At 40.1% G+C, this 7,373-nt stretch overlaps 2 pseudogenes; both read right to left on the bottom strand.

The window, feature by feature from the left end:
* Nucleotides 1-402: 402 nt before the first annotated feature.
* LOC136488248 (uncharacterized) lies at nucleotides 403-3,854 on the bottom strand (annotated as a pseudogene).
* A 43-nt stretch (nucleotides 3,855-3,897) lies between these two features.
* LOC136488247 (uncharacterized) lies at nucleotides 3,898-5,659 on the bottom strand (annotated as a pseudogene).
* Nucleotides 5,660-7,373: the final 1,714 nt, after the last annotated feature.

Genomic DNA, 7,373 nt, shown 5'->3' with positions numbered 1-7,373 from the left:
AAGATAGAAGGGAATTATATTTTACATCAGGAATCCTAAACTATTTCTAAATTATAATAGCCACTTTTATATTTTATTTCTCTCTTGTATATTTGCATCAGAAACCCTACTTTTTTCCCACGTACTTCCACCTCCAGATTGGCACACGATATGCACGCGTAATTTTACGCGCGTGGGGGAGGTTTTTTTCAACTGCCAAAACATTGGGAGATGGATTTTGGAGTTGTTGGAGATGAATTTTTTTTTCAATCTTACCAAAATTTCTAGATTGGGAGACTGTTTTGGGTACTCTCTTGAAGATGCTCTAACTCCGTAAATAAAAATAAAAATTAAAAAAAATACAAATAGTAACTAACCCTAATTTTTCTTATTCGAGTTCCTTTTGTACCTCGTGTTGGCCGTTTAGTAGTGCAGTTTAACCAGAACATGATAGCCTCTGTCGTGTACATAGCCGGTGCAGCTGACGACCGACAGCAGCGTCTTCTTCCTCATGTAGACCTCGACCATCCATACTTGATTCCCCTCCAAGATGTCAGGGTAACTGACCCTGAAGCAGACGGCGCCGGGGTTGTCCACGCTCAAGACGGGGCAGCACGGTTGCACACGCGGGAGGCCCTCGCTGGCCAGCAGCGCCCATAGCTCCTCGCAGTCGAGCACGGCCACGGCGTCCTTCACCCACGCCATTGGCTCCTCGTCGTCCGTCCTCAGTGTCAGGGTCCAGGTGGTCACAATGAAGAGGCGGAGCGGGACCACGGGCACGAGGTGGTGCCGTGGCCGCCGCAGCAGCAGCGCCGGTCGATGGTGACGAACCTCACCGCCGCGCCGCCGCGCGCCGCTGCCGTCGCCGGTGCAGCATATATAGGTTCCGGAACAGGAAATACTGGATGGGACGACACTCCTCCACCGTGTCCCAGACGACGATGCCGGCGCAGTAGTCGACCCAGCACAGGAACCGGTCGCCGACGGGGACGACCTGGTGGCCCCTGTGGTGCCAGTACCTCATCGTGTCGACGAAGACCGTGTCCTCCCCTTCGCTGCAGGCCTCGTCGAAGACGACGGGCGCCACCGGCCTGACCTCCTACTACACAACAGGGATATTGTATCACTTTTTCGTAACATATTAGTCAATGTGTTACAGTAAAAGTATATTGTAACACAAAATAGTGCGTTACAGGATTCGATGGTAACACAAAACATATTTTTTATAAAATGTGTTACTGACAATAATTATAGTAACACAAAATTAATGTTACAAGCAAAATGTTACAAAAGTGTGCTACGTTGTAACACATGAATAGAACATATATATAAAATGTGTTACAAATACATGCCCTGTAGTAACATAAAATAGTGTTACAGTCCTAGTGTTACAAAGAATGGAGAGCAATCGTCCCTTAGGCGCTTCGCTCGCTTCCTCGCGCTTGTGCACGCGCGTCCCCACGTGACGGACCCAGACATACACGAACCACGCACCTGTTTGCAAGCTTTGCCTCTTCGTGAGAAAATAGCATATTTGGGATTGCAATCGTCTGTAGACCTCAGACTCCATTCGTAGACTTTGCAAAAACTAGGCCTAACATTGGACACTTACTTTTTTTGCTATTATGTATATTTTCTCCCTTTTGTAGTATTTCTCCATATATTTCTATCTGTTCTTTTGCATGTTATGTACTGATGCGTAGCACCGTGTCCTATATAGGGCAAGCAGGTAAGCAGGCAGGCTAAGGCCGGCTAGCCGCTGCAGGCTCGTAAGCTAATCGTCGCCACAGCCGCCGAGCATAAATTTTTTTTATGGAATAATGAGCAAATAAAAAATCCAAAATATTAAATACAATAAAAATTCTAGGCATATGACACAATAATAAACACAATAGTCATGAGTTGATCTCACAAATCCCCGAAGTTCGCATAAACAAGTTCATCTCACATAACCATAATTTTGTTCTAAACGAGTTCCATCACATATTAAATAAAATTCTAGATACATCTCATCACAGATAAAATCATTTATCCAATATGTAGCCTTCCCTTTAGTGTCATCATCTTTGGTGCAGACGACATCCCCGCAGGACTACTGGTGTCAGCTTGTGAAGAATACCCTCTTCTAGTATGAACACAAGCCGGTTGCACATAAGTATGGTACGACAATTAGATGTATGATAAATATTATAAAATATTATTGTATGGTAACAATATTGTCATGCAGTGTCTTATAATTGTACACCTACGTAAAAATTAAGAAATGATGTTTTGCTCTAAGTTCACAGGTACAGTCTCAGTGTCTTATCCATTGAACAAATTGTCATTATAGTAAGAATTCAATAAATTCAACAAATGAGCATCCACAATAAGAGTCACGTACTGCACCTCATGAACTATGATTGGTCATTCAATCCATTGCCACCAGCATCTGCAACATCACTAGCATCCACCGTGGTTCCCTCAATGTCTCTTCTTGCCCATTGATATCTTACAGTTGCATTATTGAACATATCTTCAAGGTGTGTGACATGGAATGGCTCATTTTCTACATCATCTTCCCATTGTTCACAACCTGTGTCATATATATCTCTCGGTTTCATCTTTGTGACTACAGACCACCCAGGGTTTTCTTTGTCGTCAGAATAAAACACTTGGTCAGCTTGGTTAGGAAAAATATACGGTTCATGATCAATCTTTTCTCCTGTATGTATCAAGTGTGAGAAATTAACAAGTGTGTAGCCATACTTGTCCTTCTTTATTCCTCTTTTGGAAATAACATCAACCCATTCACATTTGAAAAGTACCACAGAAAATTTCCCAGGTAGTTAAGCTCAATAATATCAATTATCCTCCCATAGTAAGTCACATCACCTAAAACTGGCCTGCCATCACTTGCACTGGCATAACTTGATGTTTTTGCAGTTAGCACTACACCACTGTTTTGTGTCACCTTATCCAACCGTTTAGGCCTAAAACGGAAACCACGATTGTTGAAAGCACGGTACCTTTTTGCAGCTTCAACTGGGCCACGAGCTAGCCACCTAATGTCATCTTTAACATCATGAATGTTATTTTCACTCTCTAACTGCATTATCTGTACAATTATACACAAGTTTAGTCTGCATGTTAGTGCTACAAGTAAAGCATTTTGAGTTAAGGTAATTACATGACTTCTAAACCATTGATGGAACCTCTGATTTTGGATGTTCTCAACATTTCTATGGCTGGCTCTATGTCCAGTTCCTTTTCCGATGATCTCTTCAACATGAGCTCTATAATTTACATGTAGGAAAATTTATGGGAGGCAAAAAAAATTATGTTTACAATTTTGAGATATTACCTAAGGTATGGATCGACATCAGAACAATTGAATAGCGCATATCTATGTGCTTGTACTTTAGCCAAACCTCTCAGGACATAACTACTTGGCTTTCCAAGTGGTTTCCCAGGATGAGGAAAAAGAGTTGATGCATGTCTAGTAGAACATCCAAGTGACTCATCATTCTCGTCATTCCGTGAAAGCCTATTAGACAGGGTCTGAAAACCATCAAGAAATGTTGAACAAAAGTGCATAGCCTCTTTTGCCAGAACTGATTCTGCAATGCTGCCCTCTGGATGAGCTTTATTTCTCACGGTTGACTTCAAAACACCAAGGTACCTGCACAAACTAGTATAAATTAATAAAAATGATAATTTAGCATGCAAAGAGAAGGAACCAAACATGGCTCTTAGATTTTTATAAGGAGAACATACCTTTCCACAAAATACATTGACCGATAACATACAGGACCACCTATTTTTGCCTCTGTTGCTAAGTGAAGAACAAGATGCACATTGATAGTGAAAAACCCAGGCGGGAATATCATCTCCATCCGACATAATGTCATTATGATTCGTTCTTCTAACTTCTCAAGTTCATTGATGTGGAGAACTTTTGCATTCAGTTCTCTAAAATATCCACACAGATCAAATAAGATGGATGTAACTTCATCTGGAAGAAGACCTCTCAAAGCAAGTGGCATAAGTTGTTGCATTAGTATGTGGCAGTCATGACTTTTTAGGCCTGAAACTTTTGGTTGATCAACATTTACACATCTAGAGATGTTATTAGAATAACCATCTGGAACTTTTATGTCACGAAGGACTTTACGGAATTGTTGCTTCTCCTCTTTAGACATGCTGTACAAAGCAGGAGGCAAGTAATACTTACCATTAGCCTTTTTTGTGGATGTAGATCTGGCCTGATGTTCATTTCTTGCAAATCTTTCCTTGCCTGTAGGTTGTCCTTTGATTTGGCATCCATTTCTAAAAGTGTCCCAAATATATTTTCACACACATTCTTCTCTATGTGCATAAAGTCAAGATTGTGCCGTAGCAAATTATACTTCCAGTAAGACAAAGAAAATAGGCCACTAACACCCTTCCAGGTTTTAGACTTCTCAAAGTCACTAATTGATTTTATCTTTTCCAAAAGAGATTCTCCAGAATAAGAAATAGGTCTGGACCGATGCTCTTCGGTTCCATCAAATGAACTAGCATCATAACAGAACTCATGGTCAGTGGGTAGAAATCGTCGGTGTGCCATGAAACATTGCTTGACACCATGTTTCAAGCGCCTTGAACTTGTTTCATCATCACAGGACACACAACCCAGCTGTCCCAGAACACTGTACTGTGCCAGTATCCCTATCCCAAGGTAATCACTCACAGTATGCAATACTGTAGCATAAAGTTGAAATCTCTCATGTCGAGATGCATCATATGTAGACATACCAGTGTCGAACAACTCATTTAGCTCGTCATAAACTAGCTGCATAAATATATGGAAGTTCTTTCCAGAGTAACCAGGAATTATTAGAGTGAGCATAAGAGAAGAAGCTTTCATGCATAACCATGGTGGAAGGTTGTATGGTACTAATACAACTGGCCAACAACTATGGGTAGAATTGCACTTCCCAAATGGGTTAAAACCATCTGTTGCTAGTCCAAACCTCATGTTTCAAGAATCTGATGCGATGTGAGGGTGGAGGGAATTAGTCATTTTCCAAACCTCTGAATCAGCAGGATGGCGCAAAGCACCATCCTTTGTACGCTCCTCATCATGCTATCTAGTTAACTTGGTTGTTTCCTTGTTCATAAAAAGCCTTTTAAGTCTAGGTTTGATTGGAAAGTAACGCAATACCTTGTTTGGGGTTGCCTTTCTTCTTTCCTTTTTTGTCAATGATGTTTCATCTGGCTTATTTTTCCATCTTGAAGCTTTGCATTTTGAACAGAAGTCATCATCTTTCTTGTCTTTCCAATAGAGCTGACAATTATTTGGGCATACATGAATCTTCTCATATTTAAGGCCAAGCTTTGCAACGATCTTTTGAGCCTCCACGAATGTTGCAGGAATATTTGAACCTTTTGGGAGAGCTAGCTGTAAGATTTGAAGTAGATCATTAATTGATTTATTGCTCCACTTGTTGGTTGATTTCACATGAAACAATAAGACAAGGAAAGAAAGTTTTGACAGCTCACATCCTTCCCATAAAGGTTCATCAGCAGCCCTAAGCAAATCAAAGAAAGCTTCTGTTTCCGCATCTAGTCCATCTTCAGGGGAACCAGATGCATGAGGTCCATTTGTGTGATGTTCAGTATCTATATATCCAAAGGTTTCTTGAACTACTTGCCGCATATTAGTGTTGAAACTTGGACGTGCTGGCTCTGAATCTTTGTTTTTTCTTTGAACATGGCTCTAAATCTTTGTTAGCAGAGATATAAGATGTTTCCCCATGACAACCCCATATAGTGTATCCACGCAGCATTCCATTACACAGTAAGTGCTCATACACTGTTTCTTGCGTTTGTAACCGTCTGTTGACACATTTGACACATGGGCACTGAATCTTTGCATCGGACCTTTTTCCACTGTAGGCAAACTTAATAAAACCTTTTATTCCAGCTATGTACTCATCACTTGGTCTTTTAGATTGCAACAACCTCTTAATAGCATTTAAGTCCATTAATTCACTGAAAACAAGAAATACTATCACTGCATTAGTTTATTTATCCTTGTTACGAGCGATGAAAAATCTATAATAGTAGCAATAAAGAAAGTAGATTTGGATCGTCCACCTTGTTTTAACTTCACAGGAACCACAATAGCCTTCCGATGGGACTGTCTGCTATGATTCTAATAGCCTCCTCGAAATATAACCACTGTGATGATGAAACAATTTGACTATTTCTTCAGAGGACTGCTAAAAGAAAAAAGTTTGGGAGGAGAATTACAATGAATCAGAATACTTTGCCAATATAGCATGTACAGGAAAGACTTCAGATTTCACTCACTTGGCAATGCTCTTGCAAAATGTTCATAATAGTTTCTACAAATTTAGTTCTCTGAACTTGGACCTCTGGATTTGGTTCACTGAAATAAAATGTGCTCTAGTTGTCAGTATGAAAATATATGGCTCAGAGTTGCAGGATGCATCACTATATGCATTCAGCTATGATTTCTTTTAAAACAATTCAGCTATGTTTTCCATGATACTATAATGAATCCTATCTGAAGTAGTATAGTGTTGCCTGAAGGAGCTGTAGTCAAGGTGCTGTGTGCTGATGGACAATGCTGAAATTAATTGTAAAAAAATCCATGAACTTTTGCTTCTTTTTCCTTTGATGATAAATGAGAAAGTGTACAGCCTGCTAATTATTGCCTCATGATGTATGCCTAGGGCAATAAGAAAATTGGATAATTCCACAAAAAACAAAGGATGTTGGATATATGGCAGCCTGTACAGATCACTGAACAAACAGTGAGTAGCTACAATTGTGCAGCTGCTAGCTTTGGCTGCTGATCTCCAATAAAACAGAGCTCTGGGTACCTACTGCCTGTTGAAAGCTCTGCTAGACCACCCCAATAATTCAGTGAGCCGTTATTCACTTCTGAACATGGAATTCAACCTATTTTGATTGCTTGCTATTTCTGGTCAGCTGGATAATCTGAGTTTGTATCTAAAGTTTGAGACTTGAGTGGCTTAGTGTTTGGCCAAATTAGTTCTTTTATGTGTTTTCTTCGGAGCTATGAAGACCAAGATATATGTGATTCTTTTTCTCTAATGTTGTTTTTTGTTTCTGATCTCCATGGCCTGTTTCAGTCCAATTAATATTTTAGCATGCTAATTCTAGCAACTACTAACACATCTGTTAGTAAGAAGATCATCTGCCGAGAGATGTGCATTGACCACTTTTTAAATCTTTGTACACTGAAAATACATGATTTGCATTCAGAAAGAAGCTCTTCCACCATATCTACCTGATAGTGAGCAGACACGATAGGCTACAGTAACTGTATCTTTACTACCTCTTGCATTCGCTTTTAAGTAGGCTATTATATTCCACAGATT

This window comes from Miscanthus floridulus, chromosome 10 (genome assembly GCF_019320115.1).
Source record: "Miscanthus floridulus cultivar M001 chromosome 10, ASM1932011v1, whole genome shotgun sequence".
In the NCBI taxonomy this organism is placed as follows: Eukaryota; Viridiplantae; Streptophyta; class Magnoliopsida; order Poales; family Poaceae; genus Miscanthus; species Miscanthus floridulus.
The sequence above is the reverse complement of the archived record's forward strand: the minus strand, read 5'-3'. Positions and strand labels throughout refer to the sequence as shown.